At 36.2% G+C, this 17,538-nt stretch overlaps 1 protein-coding gene across 26 annotated transcripts in view; it reads right to left on the bottom strand.

Moving 5' to 3' along the window:
- The window catches only part of ANK2 (ankyrin 2), a 752,311-nt gene that overhangs the window by 557,864 nt on the left and 176,909 nt on the right, over nt 1–17,538 (bottom strand). The window lies entirely within an intron of this gene.

A 17,538-nucleotide genomic window follows, 5' to 3' on the forward strand; every position in this document is an offset into this window, starting at 1 on the left:
GGAAAGGCTGTTGGTCTTGGAATCTGAATGGATAGGTTCTAGTTGGGAATACACCAGTATCTAGCAATACCATAAAACCTTCAACAAATCCCTTCTCTTCATCTTCAAAATAAACAAATTGGACTAGATCAGAGGTTCTTATTCTCAGCACCAAGGATGTCCAATGAGTCCATAAATAGATTTTAGCAAGTCTATAAATTTAAATGGGGAAAAAATACATATTTCATTATAATTGGTTTCTGTTGTAATCCAGGGTATTTTATTTTATGCACTGAAAAAAACATTATTCTGGGGAGGGGTTCACACATTTCACCAAACAACCACAGTGCAGCAAAAGGTTAAGAACCTTGAGGCTAGAGGATATCTAGTATCTATCCATTTCTAAACTCTGGGATCCTTGGGGAAAAGAAGCTGATCATTAATACAATGGGGATAGACTGGCATAGCCTGACATTGTTTTGGACCTGAAAAAAATATGCCCAAGAGTAAAAACAGAATTGTTATAAATCAAAAATCATGATTCTGGTATTGCCCTTCATTATGCTACTAATGCCATGCTGGTTGTAGCAGCATCATTATGGTGATAGTAGTAAAGGCTAGAAGAAATAGTAATATTTTACACATTTCTAAACACTGTGGCAGCCAAGATATTTTTCAAACATATTTGTAAAACTAATGTCATTATTTCCATTTTATAGCTAAGTGAAGTCATATTTCAATGAAAGAAACTGTCCTCAAAACAGAAATCAGTGAATGGATCTAGGAATCCATGATTCTTGAGGTTTCTAGGCTTGTAGATCTAATTTTTTTTTTAAGCTACAGAGATTTTTCTGTCTATTCTTTCTTATATTAAAAAAAGATACTTCTCTTAACTGCTTTTAAGTTAACTTATATTAAGGTATTTTGAATGTCCTTGATATTGATTTATTGTCTACCCAATTCCTGACCTGGTAGTTAGTCAATGACAGTTGCATGTAAATCAGGTCTAGGGCTTGCCCTTTGGGAGGGTACAGTTTAATTAAAATGAAAAACACCACAAAAGTAAAAGCTAAATTCATATGATCGAAAGACTTGGAACTGAAAGAAACCTAAGAAGACATGTATATGATACAACTTCTTTATTTTTGTAAATGAGGAAGCCAAAGCTAGAACAGTTTAAGTGATCTATTGTGAGAAGCAAGATTGAAATTTAGGTCTGCCTAATGAGGACAACATTTGCTCTACTTAGCCACCTAGTGGCCATTCTATCATGGATGACAGGTAGTAAAATGTGTTTAAGAGGCTCAAAAGAATCCAACAAAGTGAGCCTATCTAAATGGGGACTTAGAGGAAATTAGTAAAAGGTAAATGAGGTGTTTTGGATTTTTTTTTACAAGGCAATGGGGTTAAGTGAGTTGCCCAGGGTCACATAACTAGTTAATTATTAAGTGCCTGAGGCTAGATTTTAATTTAGGTCTTTCTGACTCCAGGGCTGGCGCTCTATCCACGGTACCACTTAACTGCCCCAAATGAGGTTTAAAGTAGAATTTTTCTAGACCTCAGTCACCCTCATCATGGCATGCAGGTGACCTTAGATTCTCAAATACCAAGCCAGCATAATACCCTCATGGGTCCTTCCCATCTAGAAAGACTTTCAAGGACTGTATTTCTTCTTTCAGATGTTCAGCCTAGCCCTGCCCAAAGAGGCCATTTTCAGGTTGACACAGGTCAATTTGTTTTTCCCCTACTGCATTACTAGAAAATCCTTTATTAATAATAGCTGGTATTTACTGTCAGGCACTATCCTAGGAGCTTGATAAATATTATCTCATTTAGTAATAATGGCAATAACAATTGACATTTAAATAATGCTTAGTATTTGGCCGGCACTGAGCTAAAAGTTTTACAATTAATTCACTTGCTCCTCACTACAATCCAGTGAGGTAAGGACTATTTTCATCCTTACTTTACTGATGAGGAAATGGAGGCAAACAGGTTAAGTGACTCATCCTGAGACACGCAGTAAGTTTCTGAGACCATATTTAACACAAATTGTCTTGTCTCCAATCCCAGCATTCTATCCACTGAACCACCTAGCTGCTCTCTATTACTAAGTTATTGGAGCTTGATAAAGAAGGTTACCCAGAGAAAGTTAAAGATACTTTAATTATCTAAGTAATTTTGCTAGGGGGGGAAAAAGGAAAGTGATAAGCATGGATGAGTGAAATAAATTAAAGTTTAAAAATGCTAATATATCTGGCTGAGATGAACTTGCTAACACTCAGGAGGATTTGTGATAATAGAGAAGAAGTAGTCCAGAAAGTGGGAGTCTTGAGACATCTGGTGGGTTCACAGGAAAGGAGAAAAAGTAGAAAAGAACCCAGGATCCATAAACTTATGAAAAATTTTCCCTAGCACTGTAGTATTTAAAATAATTTGTTCGCTTGAACTATGTTTTCCACTATGCTACAAGGAAAATGGATAAAAGAGAGGCATTTCAGAAGAAAATATTGGTTTGCATAGAAGAAAATCCATAAAACCAAGAGGAATTATAATGGCAGACAATATGGATGACTTACCTTTGCTTCCGCCCAAAGAATTAGCACTATGCTTTGCATATAATAAATAAACATTGAATGAATGAATGAATTATGGATTCCTTTTACAATTCTCTAAGGAAGAAAATGCTACAAAGCTCTGGCTGTGAAAAACAGGAAACATCATTTGTTATTAAGATATATTATCTGCAACTGAATTCTCTGAGTCTACAAAAAGGAAAGGATACCATTAAGTCAATTAAGTAATGGATGAGTCAAAGAAAAACAAAAGGCTCTGCCTACACTTAAGAGGGACTCTGGCAAAGTCCTTGGGCTTATATTTAAAGGGATTTGGAAACCTTCTTGAAATAAGGATCAAGTGAAATGACTAGGATTTGGGTTTTTTTTTTTAGTCTGAAGGAGAGAAGTTATATGGGAGACATGCTAAGAGCTTTTAACTGTTAGGCTGCCATGTAAAAGATGGAATTGAATCTCTCCACACAGGAAAAGTCAGGTGGATAGTCAATATTAATAAATTAAAATTTATTAATGTTTGTCAATTAATTAAATGATAATAAATTAACATTATTAAATACCACAATGTGCTAAGTGCTGAGGATACAAAGAAAAGGGAAGATGGTTCTTGCTCTCATAGAGCTCACAATCAAAAGGAGACAACTATGAATAAGCAAGATAACCAAGATAAAAAATGAAATAAGGAATTGAGAGGGATGGGCAAAGGCTTCAGGTAGAAAGCAGGATTTTTATCTGGGACTAGACAAAAGTTAGGAAAACGAGGAGGCAGACTGAAAAAAGAAAGAATCCCATTCATGAAAGAGAGCCAAAATTTAGAATCAAAATGAACCATAGAGGTCAACTAGCTCAATTCTCCAATTTTACAGATGAACAACTATGGCCTATAGAGGTTAAATTATTTGCTCAAGGTCCTAGCCTTTCTACTCTTCCCACTGCACTATGCAGTCTTTCAGACATAAATCAAATTTATAAAATTTCTTTACCTATCTGAATGTTCGTCCGTCTGTCCATCTGTCCGTCTGTCCGTCTCTCTGTCTCTGTCTCTGTCTGTCTCTGTCTCTGTCTCTCTCTCTCTCTCTCTCTCTATATATATATATATATATATATATACACACACACATATATGTATATATATTATATTATATATATGAGTATGCATGTGGGTCTGTGGATATACATATTTTGTGTGTGTTTTGGACAAATATTGTAAATGCATAGTGAATAGAGATCAGAATTGAATGGAAGAATGAGGTTTGCCTTCACATATTTGTAACTCTTTTTTAATGGCCTCAAACTTTTTACTGAAACAAAAGGAAGAAAGCAAGAAAGGAAGTAAATAATAAAAGGAAAGGAAGAGAAGGAGAGAGGGAGGAAAGAATGGAGGAGGTGAGGGAAAGGAGATAGGAAGGAAAGAAAGAAAAAAGGAAGAGAGAGAGAAAGAGAGAGAGAGAGAGATTATAGATAAATAGATAGATGATCCCTTGTCAAGTCAGAAATAATCAATGGGTAGCATCAATGCCCAGTGGCATATTTTTCAGTGTCAAGGAAATCTTTCCCTCTCTCTCTTATATATGGAAAGAATGTTCCATCAATATGTCCCAATGGAGTGTCCCATCCCATTTTATTTTATTTATTTTAGGGTTTTTTGCAAGGCAATGGGGTTAAGTGGCTTGCCTAAGGCCATACAGCTAGGAAATTATTAAGTGTTTAAGACTGGATTTGAACTCAGGTACTCCTGACTCCAGGGCTGGCACTCTATCCACTGTACCACCTAGCCGCCCCCTCCTATCCCATTTGAATAGAAACTGAATAACTATCAGGGATATAGCAAAGGGATTCATAGAAACAGAAGAATCAGAACTAGAAAGAATCAGAGAAACTATCTAGTTCAATTTCCTCATTTAGCAAAAAAGAAAATTATGTCTCAAAAAACAAATAAGTGACTCAGCCCACTTGTTCAGTCAATTCATTGGTGTCTTACTTTTCATGACCTCATGGACTACTACTCTCCATTGGGTTTTCTTGGCAAAGATATAGGAGTTGTTTGCCATTCCTTTCTCCATGAAATTTCAGCAATAGGAATGAACAAAGTAAAGGACAAAGTTAGTATCTCAATCCAACTTCTCTAAATTCAAAATTAGGGCTCTGGACAACCCAGCAAGAGGGCATCATACTGTTTTCCCATGCCATAAGTCAATCAATTAACATTTATCAGGCATCTACTACTTGACAACACACTATACTAAGCATTGAAATAAAAGGACAGTTAGACTAAAAAGTCTCTTCTGATTATAAGATGCCATGATAGCTTTTACTAAATACAGCCTCAACTCCAAATTTTTTAAAATTTATTTTCATTAAAGATATTATTTGAGATTCACAATTTTCCCCCAATCTTACTTCCCCCCCCCCACAGAAAGCAATCTGTCAGTCTTTACTTTGTTTCCATGTTGATCCAAATTGGGTGTGTTGAGAGAGAAATCATATCCTTAAAGAAGAGACAAAAAGTCTAAGAGGTAACAAGATCAGACAATAAGATATCTGGTTTTTTTCTAAATTAAAGGGAAAAGTCCTTGAACTTTGTTCAAATTTCACAGCTCCTTATCTGGATACAGATGGTACTCTCCTTTGCAGACAGCCCAAAATTTCAACTCCAAATTTCATTTTGAGATTTTTTTTATGATGACATAGTTATTGGGCAGCACATTGATAAATAAATAAATAAGGCCTTGCTTTGCTATTCAGCTCTGATCCAGATCTCATTCATAAACATGTTTGATAAAAGCCAGTAATAAACAAAAATAAGACATTATGTTTCTGACATCTTTACAGTTTGAGAACTACTCATCCTAATCCTGTTTAAAGAAAAACTTGTAAATGCATTTTTGTTAAGTCAGCAGTTTTTTACAATTTTCTTCATGTTTTAGAGTATCATATGATTTGAATAAGCCTAGGCTTCTTCATGAAACAAATTATAGACTACCAGTCTCCAAAGAATTAAAATTAAAGGTTATCCAAAGGGAAAAAAAGAGAATGAACTAAAGGATATCACCAACAAGAACCTACATAAGAGCAACATAAGAGGTATCATAGAAATGTACAACCAGAAAAGTAAGTGGTCTGATCATGTGGTAGGAAGAGAGACAATTAATAGAGAACAAGTGTGTTCCATTGGAATCCAGGTAATGTCAAGAGATAATGAGTGAGAATTTATGGAGGATTTAGGAGAGAATATAATGAGAGTGACCTGGAATCAGGAAGATCTGATTCCAAAGACTTCCTCAGGCACTTACTAATTGTTGCTCAATCTGTCTACCTAAATTTTCCAATCTGTAAAAGGAGGGTAATAATAACACCTATCTCCTCCCAAGGTAAGTGGCAGAGTGGTTAGAGAATCAGGTCTGAAATAAGCAAGACTCATCTTCCTTGAATTCAGATCTGGTCTCAGACATATTAGCTGTGTGACCCTGTTCAAGTCACTTCACTGTTTGCCTCAGTTTCCTCATCTGTAAATGAGCTGGATAAGGAAATCACAAATCTCTCCAATATCTTTGCCAAGAAAACCCTAAATGTTCTCACAAAGAGTAAGAACTGACTGAAATGACTCAACAACAACAGCAAACCTCCCAGGGTTGCTGTGGGGTAAAATGACATCATATTTGTAAAATGCTTTGCACTTTAATAGATACATGTGTGTGTGTGTGTGTGTGTGTGTGTGAAAGTATACATATGTATGTATCTGAGATATGTAAGTGATATTTAAGTGATGTTATGGATGGATGTGAGATATATAAATGTTAGAAATATCAATGCTATAAAGGTTTATTATTCTCAATTAGTGGTAATCTGGTTTCTGACCCTCATCATTCCACCAACGATCTCAATTGCTCAGTCTGATGGCCTCTTCTCAATCCACATCCTTCTTGTCTTCTCTGCAGGGCTGATCATCATCTCTGTGAGACACTTTCTCTTCCTTTGGTTTGAGTTTCCTGGCTCTTAAGACTGCTTGCCAGATCTCTCCTTAGTTTCTTTTTCTCTATTCTCATTCTTATCCTGCCCCCTTAAATGGGTATTTCCCAAACAGTTTCTGACCTCAGTCTTATATTCTCTCTCAACACAATCCTTTGGAAATCTCATCAATTCCTCTGGGTTCATGTATCTTCCTTATGTAGAGAACTCTTTAATGACTTTGAAACTTCAGTTATGCATCATCACCTAGTTATTGTATATTTTCTCTTGGATATCACATAGGATCTCAAATTCAACACCTATAAAATGGAATTCATGGTTAGAAATGCTTTTTTTCCCAATCTTCTCTCTTGTGCTAACAACATCAACATCCTCTCCATTACCCACGTTTATAAACTCAGAGATATCATTGACACTTCATTTTCTCTCCTTCATTCCTTATCCCAAATGCTTGGTCAAGCCTCTTAACCTTCATGGTCCTTGGTTTTTCTTATCTATAAACTGAGAAGGTTGGATAAGATGTGTAGTGTCTCTTCTCATTCTAATTCTACAATCATCTTACTTTTTAGCCAATACTGTGTTAAATTATATTTTTTCTGAAATAAGAGGGGAAAAAACATAACTTTCTAATATTTTGTTCTAGTATGAACAGAAATGTAGATCAGGATATGAAAAGCAATAAAAATTATGAGATGACTTGATCAATATTTTATTTCAAAGTGAAGTATGTACAACTTGACATTTCATGTAATTTATAGGCAAACTCAAGAAAATCCTTTAGAATAAGTGATTTCCTTTAATTTTTTTTTAGGTTTTTGCAAGGCAAATGGGGTTAAGTGGCTTACTCAAGGCCACACAATCAGGTAATTATTAAGTGTCTGAGACTGGATTTGAACCCAGGTACTCCTGACTCCAGGGCCAGTGCTTTACCCACTGGGCCACCTAGCTGACCCTGATTTCCTTTGATTTTTAATGCAGCTGAAAAAGTTTACTTCATCCCCTAATCATCTCTTCTGAATCAAGGGGATAAAATAATTACCAAGGGACATTTGAAAATAACAAGATATAGGAGCTACATAGTTGAATCCATGGTTTACACATTGGAAGCTATCATTATTTTAGAAGGAGAATATCCTCAAAGAAGTTTTAAAACAGATTCTAAATCTTCTCTCCCATTAGTTTTGCTTCGTTGTTCATTTATTTCCTTAATTTCATTTTTTAAAAAAACAGGAATGGGCAGAACCAAGATGACTGAATAAAGGCAAGGTGCTCTCCTCCAGACCACTACAAATGCCTTTAAATAATAACTTCAAACAAATTCTAGAGAGGCAGAGCCCACAAACAGTTTGAATGAAACAATCTTCCAACCCAAGACAATTTGGAAGATGGGGGAAAGCTCTATTGCTCCAGGATGAGAGAGGAGCACAGAGCAGCAAAAGCTGGGCTGGAGCAAACTGGTCCCAGTCATCTAGGAACAGGAAGTTGAGTGACTAGGTTGGTGGCAGTGATGGCAATTTCCAGAACTCTCAGTCTAAGGGTTGCCAAAAACAGCTTGGAAGGTCAGCAAGGAACCTGATGCACCAGTTTGAGGGTGGAGCACAGTCCAGCACAGGTCAGCAGACCTGAAACCATCAGACCTGGAGCAGGCTTCATGCTGAATGAGCAGCAGCATCTGCCTCCGGACACAGTAAGGGGATTGGAGGGTGATTACAGGGGTCTCTTTGCTATCCCTGAGGCAGGAAAATGTGGCTTTACCCACATTCAGCTTTGGGTCAAAGCCAAGGGCCTTAGTCCCAGGAAGAGGAGCATAACAGCTATAGTGTATCAGGGATCCTCCTCATGGTTCCAGGACAGATGGGAGTACTTGTGGTCATCCAGAGCACAGGCCAGGAGAGTGGTCATAATCTCTCATAAGACCTTGAAAAATTGAAAACTTATAGTTCTTCTGAAAACAACTGCAAAACTTCTCAAAAGCTTGGGAAAGTGTGTCCTCTACTCTGGAAATGGAGATCCACTTTAACAAAGAGCTAAAAACAAGTCATAAGCTGGGGAAATGAGCAAGAAACAGAAGGAAAAAATCTAACCATAGACAGTTATTATAGTCATGTGAAAGATCAAAATGCATATTTAGAAGAAAATTAACAAAGTCAAAGCTTCTATATCCAAAGCTTCCAAAGAAAATATTGTGCTCAGATTATGGAAGAGTTCAAAAAAGAATTTTGAAAAGCAAGTAAGGGGTGGTTGAGGAAAAATTTGGAAGAGAAATTAGAGGGATGTTGGAAAATCATAAAACTAAATCAGCAGTTTGATGGACGCACAAAAAATACTTAAGAAAATAACATCTTCAAAACCAGACTGGGTCATATAGAAAAAGAGTTCTAAAGAGTCAATGAGAAGAATGCCTCAAAAAGCTGAACTGGTCAAATGGAAAAGAAGAAACAAAAGCTCACTGAAGAAAATAATTATTTAAAATATAGCATGGAGCAAAGGTAAGGTAATGATTTTGTGAGAAATCAAGAAACAATAAAATAAGACTAAAAGAATGAAAAACCTAGAAGAAAATGTGAAATACCTCACTGGAAAAACAACTAACCTGGAAAACATATCTAAGAGATATAATTTTAAAATTAAAATTCATGACCAATAAAAAGCCTAGACATCATTTTTCAAGAAATTATCAAGGGCAGTTGCCCTGATATTCTAGAAACAAAAGGTAAAATAAAAATTGAAAGAATTTACCCATCACCTCCTAAAAGAGATTCCAAAATGAAAACTACCAGGAATTAGCCACATTTCAGAGCTCTCAAAAGTCATGGAAAAAATATTACAAGCAGTCAGAAAGAAGCAATTTGATTATTGGGACGTCATAGTCAAGATAACAAAAGATTTGCAGCATCTGCATTAAGGGATTGTAGGACTTGGAATATGATATTCTGGAAGGCAAAAGAGCTTGGATTACAACCAAAAACCAATTACTCAGGAAAACTGAATATACTCTTTCAAGGGGAAAAGCTAGACATTCAATGAAATGGGGGACTTTCAAACTTCCCTGATGAAACAACCAGAGCCAAACAGAAATTTGATCTTCAAATATGAGATTCAAGTGAAGCAGAAAAAGGTAAACAGGAAAAGCAAATCATAAGGAACTTGATGATGTTGAACTTCTTATATTTCTGCATGGGAAGATGATACTGATAACTCAAATAAACTTTCTCATTTATTAGAGCAATTAGAAGGAAGATAGATAGATAGATAGATATAGATACAGATATACAGATAAGGCACAGGTAGGAGTTGAATTTGAAAGGATAATATATTAAAAAGATGGAGTTAATGGGTGAGGGAAGAATATACTTGGAGAAAGGGAAAGGGGGAGGTAAAATGGGGTAAGTTATTTTACATAAAAAAAGGCAAGAAAAAGCTTTTGTAGTGGAGTGAAAGAGGGGAAATGGGAGGGAGAGTGAGTAAGCCTTACTGTCATCAGAACTGGCTCAGACAGGAAATCACATGCACACTCAATTTTGTATAGAAATTTATCTTACCCTAGAGGAAGGTAAAACAGGAAAGGGATGGGAGAAGCGGGGCAGAGAGAAGGGGGTGATAGGTAATAAAAGGGAGGTAAGATAGCAGGAAGTAGTAGTCAGATTCAAAACACTTCTAGAGAATAGGTGAAATGAGAGAGAGAATAAAGTAAATAGGAGTGGGAAGAATAGGATGGAGGGAAATACAGTTAGCAATAGCAAATGTGGGAAAAAAAATACAGGCCTCACTTCTCAAACATAAGAAGATGAGTCAAATTTTTAAAAAATAAGAGCCATCCCCCCAACTTGATAAATGATGAAAAGATATGAGTAGTTTTCAGATGAGGTTATCAATGTTTAAATCATTTTTTTAAAAAGATCTAATTAATGACAAGAGAAATGAGGGTTGGAACAAATCTGAGGTATTATCTTATACCTATTGGATTGGCTCATAGGACAGAAACCCTGCCTATCCTTTGACCTAGCAATGACATTCCCAGGTCTATATTTCAGAAGAAATGAAAATCAGGAAGGAAAAGAACCTATATGTAAAAGGATATTTATAGCAGCTCTTTTCAGGTGGCAAGGAACTTACCTTTTCTCAACAATGTTGTGACCTAAGAGATCACTGAAGAACTTTTGATAAAGAATTTTGTCCATCCCAAAGACAGAGATAATGGTATCTGAAAACAGATTTGAAGCATATTTTTTCTGTATTTTTCTTAAGGTTTCTTTTTTTTTGGGGGGGGGGGGGTATTTTACTTTTACAGGATGATTATTGTGGTAATGTTTTTCATGAGTACACATTTTTAACCTATAGTCTCAATGAGGGGGGACTGGGGTAGGAGGAAGGGAGAGAATTCAGAACTCAGAAGTTTTAAAAGTAAATGTTGAAACTTGTTTGTGCATATAACCTGGGGAAAAATAAAATAAAATCCACAAACAAAAACAAAAACAGGCATTCTGAACTACAGCTGCACTTGTTAACATTCCAAAAATTAAAGCTTTACTTGGCCCTAGTTAGGGAAAATCTAGAAGTAATGAAACTCAGCTTTCACATGAACCAAGGCCAATCAAGCATGCATTTAAGATCTCATGATGTTTTACCATTTGAATCTTCATCATTTTGGAGAAGAAAGTTCAACACCTGCCTCCATTTAACCATTAAGCTGATACTCAGAAAAATCTGATACTGTTCTGGCTGCAGTCAGGAAAGAAGTAATGGCTAGGGCATTGTAGCTACTTTGGAAATGTTCATACAAAGCTTTAGAACAAACTACCTGATAATAATGTGATTGCACTATCTTTAAAGCAGCATTTAAAAACATTTGGTTTTTAACCATCTAGACTGCCTGCAAATGAAAACTCAGGGAAGTTATCCTGGAGCATTAGCCTCACTCAAGTCTTTCTCCCCATTCTGTCCTTAGAGGCACCTGGGTGGTAGAGTGGACACAATGCTGAACATGGAGTCAGGAAGATCTGAGATCTAAACCTGGCTCAGATTCTTACTAGCTGTATGAGCATGGACCAGTGATTTAACTTCTCTGTGACCTACAATTCTCTAACCTTGCAATTGTAGCCCTCTTGGGTAACAATTGTAATTTTTTAAAATATTGGTCATATCCAAGGACTATTACCTTTAATTTAGGAAAAAAACTGATATTTTATTGTCTGATCTTGCTATCTCTTATTCTTTATGTTTCTTCTTTAAAAATATGATTTCTCTCTCATCACATTCAACTTGGATCAATGTATACCATGGAAACATAGTAAAGACTGGCAAATTGCTTTCTGTGGGGGGTAGGGAGAAGGAAGTAAGATTAGGGGAAAAATTGTAGAACTCAAAATAAATAAAATCTTGAAAAAAGAAAAAAGAAAAACAAAGCCCTTACAACAAATATATATAGTTGAACGAAACAAATTCTTGTCTTACATCTCTATTTCTCTCTGTCTCTCTCTCATATATATGTATATATATATATATATATATAAATGTATTTCTCTCATATATATGTGTGTGTATGTATGTATTTCTAACTATGCTTTGGATAAGAAGAAGGAGAGAAAGAGAATATATATATATATATACTAAAACTAATATTGCCTGGATTCATTTTCAAAGAGCCAAGGCTCTACTGAACAATGAATTACATCTCCTTTTGGGTTATTTACAGCAACTCAAATATGCTCTTAGCCAAATCCTTCCACCAGTGAAAATTTTAAGCTTCGCCAAGTGGATGGGACAGCATTCTGTTTAGAAGCAAATGGTGATAAGTACATCACAGTCACATAGCAACCATGTTGTTCCATTTTTTTCATAACTGAGCTCTAGAGACATCACCTAGGAAAATGGGCAATGGGCAATACAGTAATTGCTGGGCATGTAAAATTCTATGAATTGGTAAGGATGAATTGAAAGAAGTCCCATGAATAGGATCATCCTGAATACTTGCTAAAAATGCCAAAGTCTGCTTTTTATGCAGATCAGTCCTGTAAGCTGTGGTCATATATTGTGGCAATCATTTAAACAACATAATTGGCTCATCTGGCATTTCCTGATCCAATGAAAGCAAAGGAATTTTCTATGAGTCTGAGGCATAGCTAGAAAGATATTAAGCTAGGTGGTGGATAGAGCACCAGCCCTGGAGTCAAGAGGACCTGAATTCAAATTTGACCTCAGACACTTAATAATTGCCTAGCTGTGTGACCTGGGGCAAGTCACTTAACCCCATTGCCTTAAATAAAATTTTACAAAAGAATAAGAAGATATTAAGACTAAGTCTATTCAATATCTCCATCAATGCCAGTACAGAATGAGACATGCATTTATGGATATGACCAAAATAGGAGTTGCTTTTGTCTGACTACACACACATCTATTATTTTAAAGAATAGGCTTTTATTTTTTTAATAGGGAGAATGATTAGAGAGAAAATAAAATTAATTAGATCTCCATCAATATTTTTCACATTTGGAGAAGTTCTTGCTCAAGGTGATAGTACAGGTAGTCAGGCTATTCAAACATCTCTTGAAGAAGGTGGAGAAAGATGATTTATTGAACAAAATATATTGTACATGTCTAGTTATTTGTATTTGGTTTTTATCCCTTCAGTCCACATAAGAAACTGAAATTCTAACTGCTCATTCTACAGATCTGGAGTGATGATGATGATGATGATGATTGATGGTGATGATGATGATGATGATGATGATGATGTTTGTCCTTCATTCTCAAAGAGAGCCAGGACTTCAAGGAGGTGATGACATGACAAGTCAAGTAAACTGGATTTGAGTGAGGGGTTGCTGTGCTAAGTCACCAGCCTCATTTTTCACCTCTGAATTCATCTGAGTCTAGTGGCTAGATATGAATCAGGACTGGAGATGGCCCGGGATACAAGGCAGGCAGGGTTAAGTGACTTGCCCAAGGTCACAGCTAGTAAGTGTCAAGTGTCTGAGGCTGGATTCAAACTCTTGTCCTACTGACTCCAAGGCCAGTGCTCTATCCACTATGTAACCTAGCTGCCCACAGATTTGGGAATACCATAAGGAAAGGCCAAAAGTTGTAGAGTGAGAACAAAACGGCAACACCATCCTCCCCTTTTGATGAAAGATAGTAGAAGAACAAGACAGAAATCAGAGAATAAAAGAAGAATTCTCCACAGGAATCCTCTTATTCCTGATTGGACATGACCAGGAACTCATTTAACCCTCTCCTCCCCTTCCAGTCTTATTACTTACTTACACTTTACTCCTTTCTCCATACACTTTTAATGCAGTGACACAGACCTCCTGGCTGTTTTACAAATGACACTTCATCTTTTACTCTGAGCATTTTCTCTGGGTTTCCCCTTGCCTGGAATGCTCTCCCTCCTTATCTCTACTACTGGATTTCTTGACTTACTTTAAATCTAAACTAAAATTATATCTCCTATATGAAGCTTTTTCCCCACCCTTCTTAATGTTATCCTGTATGTAACTTATTTATAGAGTTGTTTGCTTGTTGTCTTACCCTTTAGATTATGCGTTCTGTGAAGTTGGGGACTGTCTTCTGCCTCTTTTGGTACACCACGCATTTAAGATTTGGCATAGTAAATATTAATAATATTACTAAATGTAAACATTAATAAATGTTTACTGACTGTTTTACTGACATCTTTGGAACTAATAAGTCATTCATTTAAGGATTTCTGCCTTATTTCCCCTTTCTTTTAAATAGAACTTTCTTCTGCAACAGTAAACACTGAAATCTGCTCTTATAGAAGTGGTTGGCACTTGGTATCAAGAATATTTCCCCCAAGTTTCTTCTCTGTGACCCAAGAGAGTAAAAAAAGACACTCAGAGCCATGCCATTCCAAAAGTTAGATTTGGGGCTTCTCTGGGATGATTTATTAAATTTATGTCTTCTGCATCAGAAGCCGTGGCATATAGTTAAGGTCTGGTGAACTTTTGGAACACCTGGCAATGAGTTGGGTTCTCTGTGTATTCATGGCTGCCAAAGGATCAGAAAACTGGGGTGAAGGTAATATCCTGAGAAGTCAGTAATTTAGTCAACAAGTATTTATTGAGTGTCTGCTACCTTCCAAGCACGGTGCTAAGCACTCTCAAGGAACTTATAATCTAATTTGGGTAATAGCCCTGAAGGGTGATAAGAGGGTCATACATTAGAGCATCACTGAAAAATCCTTGAAGGGGGGAGGGGACTAGGAATTTGGAGTTACTACATAAATGGTCAGACAAGGGTGATATTTTGGTAGGTTTTGCTAAATGGCTCCCCCCCCCTTTCTTTTTTGTTCTTTGATTTTATTTTATTCTTTTAAGGAATGCTTTCCTGGGAAGAGGAGGAATATATTCAGAATGAAAGTGATATAAAAATAAAAATTATGAATAAAAATTGTATAAAGATATTGCAGATTGACTTGGATTTCTTATAAGTTGTTGTGAGGCAGCAGGGACAATAATAATGTAATAATTTTTAAATGACATTCATATACTGGTTTGCATAGTGATTTGTTTTTATTATCTCATTTGATCCTAAAAAAACAACCCTTCAAGGTAAGTGCTACAGATAGCATGATCCCCATTTTACTTATGAAAAATTGAGGTTTTCATAGATTGGACTGGTTCCTAGTCACATAATTAGTGTCTAAGGCAGAATTTGAACACAGATCTTCCTAATTTTAAGCTCATCCCTTGTACCCTGTCAGAATCTCCTGAAGTAGTAAGACCTTTCTTAGAAAGACATCCAAGGAAACAGATGCTTTTATTAAGAATTTTTTTTAAAAGCTACATAAGGAAAGGGGACATGGAAATAATCACAGTTCTGAGTAACCGTGATGGCTGAGAACTGATGATAAAGAACACTATATCAAACTCAAGATAGAGAGGTGATGGACTAAACATGAAGAATGAGACATGTTCTAGGGATATGATTAATAGGAGATTATGTTTTTCTTGACTATAAATGTTTGTTACAAAAGCTTTATTTTTTCTCCCCCCCCCCCTTGTTGGGAGGGGAGAGAAAAAAATGAATCAATGTCTATTAATTGAAAAAACAAAACTGAATTCAAACAAAGAAACTAATCATATAACAGTCAACCCCAAACACTAGATTTTTAGAGAAATAGTCCTCCTGAAGAAATTATTTTGCTATGGTTAAAACTTTAATGTGGGAAAGGATCCCTCTAGCCTTAAAGAAGGAAAGGATCTTGAGAAGGTTTAGGATTACTCCACCCTGAGGGCTTCCACTCAAAGAGGTTGACCTTACTCAAAGATAACACTGCTATCCTGGAAGAAAAATGTAAACCACAGTTGGAATATGCTACTGCTATCTATAAAACTGGCAGGTGTCAGATTTAGAGAAGTGAAGACTGTTTGGGCGCCTAAGAGGGCGTGAATTTGATGTGCTGGATATGATAAAAATGGAAAATCCATCTGTCACAGAGTCTGAATGCTTAAAAGTACTAGATTATTCTGGTGATATGGAGAGTGCTATTGATTTTCATATCAAGACCCTAATTACAACATAAAAGAAGAGTAATGAGGTTTCTGGCTATGTAGAGAGGTTAGAAAAGAAAATGCACAAAGATGAAATCAAAGGGGCAATGACTCAGGGAGGGAATCACATTATTATGTTCTAAAAGGTCAAATTCCTTGGAGCTGAAATTCCTCACCTGAACTCCATGGACCCCCAAGGATACTATGGCTGGATTTAAGGGGTCCATGAACTCAAATGGGAAAATAATTGTTATCTTTATTTTCAGTGACCTCTAACTGAAATTTGGCCTTTCCTTCAGTTATTTAAAGACATTCTGAAAAGGATTCACCAGACTGCCAAAAGGGTTTATTGCACACACATTTAAAAAAAAAGATTAAGAAGCCCTGCCCTAGATACTGATCTGTTATCATGGCAACTACAGATGTCTGGAAAGCAAGATCAGTCTCTCAGTTACTCACAATTAATATGAAGAAGAAAAAAAGAAATCCAGTAAAGAAAATGACTGGAAGAAATGAAAATTGGTCATTCTTTATTATAAATCTCTAGGTAGTGAGGAAGGAGATGGTGGTTAAACAGGTCCAGGCAATGAAGACTGTACCATTCACTGTACCATTTGTGGGAATTAGAGAATCTCAAGATCAAGGGTCAAAGAGGTCAACTATTTAAATTAAAGAAAAAGAGTTGCCCCATCAAAGTGAAACCCCCTCCTTGCCCTGAATTCTAATTACAACAGCAACTAGAAACTAACCCTTGGCAGGCCAGAAATCATAATACAGTGGACTGGAGTCAATAACTGGGGAAGAACTGCAGCCCAAGATTAAAGAGAAGTATTATGTCATCAAAAACATTGTTGGAGCTCTCTAGGCTGCTTTTGGAGACTTTCCAATGCCTGAGGAATGTTAAGGTCAATGAAGAAGAAATTCAGCACTAGGTCTGCAAAGTTTTCACTGAATAAACTGACTGTAGCATGTATGTCCAAGAAACTAATCATACTCCTCACCTCTCTGGTAAGCAACAACTATTCTGGTTCAGATCCATAACAAAAGGACATGAAAAGCCCTGCTGCATATGCTTTCTTCTTAAAAGACAAGAAAATTCTGCTTCAGTCTTAATTGTCTCAGGTTCTAATTATTGAGGTAACTTCCTGGTTATCTAAAGCATAAAAGCCCAGTATACAAGTCATTCACTGATTCTCAGGATTGATGGTCCCCCTTCTTAGGCTATACATCCTTCTGTCCTCAGGAACCATAATGGCAAAAGCAAAATCAAGCAGAACTGTGCCAAAATGAAGCAACATTGAATCCTTCCTTTTTTCAACATCCTTTTCATAACACTATTTCTTTTCTTCAATATCATATGATTGACAGATGCTTCATTTCATTCCAAACCCAAGCCTGAAGCTGAGTCATAACTAGTCCAGAATGACCTGCCTGATTATTGGACATTCCAATAAAGAATGATCAAAGATTTGCCTTCTTAGAATCTCTCTCATTAGGATTTT

Source organism: Macrotis lagotis, chromosome 3 (assembly GCF_037893015.1).
Source record: "Macrotis lagotis isolate mMagLag1 chromosome 3, bilby.v1.9.chrom.fasta, whole genome shotgun sequence".
NCBI classification, from domain to species: domain Eukaryota; kingdom Metazoa; phylum Chordata; class Mammalia; order Peramelemorphia; family Peramelidae; genus Macrotis; species Macrotis lagotis.